This window comes from Octopus bimaculoides, chromosome 10, assembly GCF_001194135.2.
Source record: "Octopus bimaculoides isolate UCB-OBI-ISO-001 chromosome 10, ASM119413v2, whole genome shotgun sequence".
Lineage (NCBI taxonomy): Eukaryota > Metazoa > Mollusca > Cephalopoda > Octopoda > Octopodidae > Octopus > Octopus bimaculoides.
Genome location: NC_068990.1, coordinates 59,450,947 through 59,451,450, shown reverse-complemented (window position 1 = coordinate 59,451,450; position 504 = coordinate 59,450,947).

The following is a 504-nucleotide window of genomic DNA, read 5'->3' as shown; positions in this document are numbered from 1 at the left end:
TGGTGGTGGTGGTGGTGGTGGTGGTGGTGGAGGGGCAGAGGCAGCGGTGGCAACAGTGACAGTGAGAACAAGGATGACAATGATGATGACAACAACAACAACGACAACAACGACAATAATGATGACAAAGACGACAACAACGATGATGACAATGGTATACATCCATACGCATACACCTTTATTGTAGAGCCAAGCTATCTCTCTGTTAGACTCAGCGTTTTGCATTTACCACTGTCTACATATTCCCATAATGAAATTACAACTGACAGAATGAGTGCATTTATAAATAAAATATAGATGGTTGGTCTGTTGTTAGTGAGCTAAATAAAAAGGACTTCAATTTACATGATATTAAAGAAGTGAAATAGTGAGTGAAAGGTTTGAGTAAATATGTGAAGTAATTGTATCTAAATATCAATATGAGTAGTAACATATGCAAATACATATACATCATGTACATATGGATGTGTGTGTGTGTGTGTGTATATATATATATATATATAT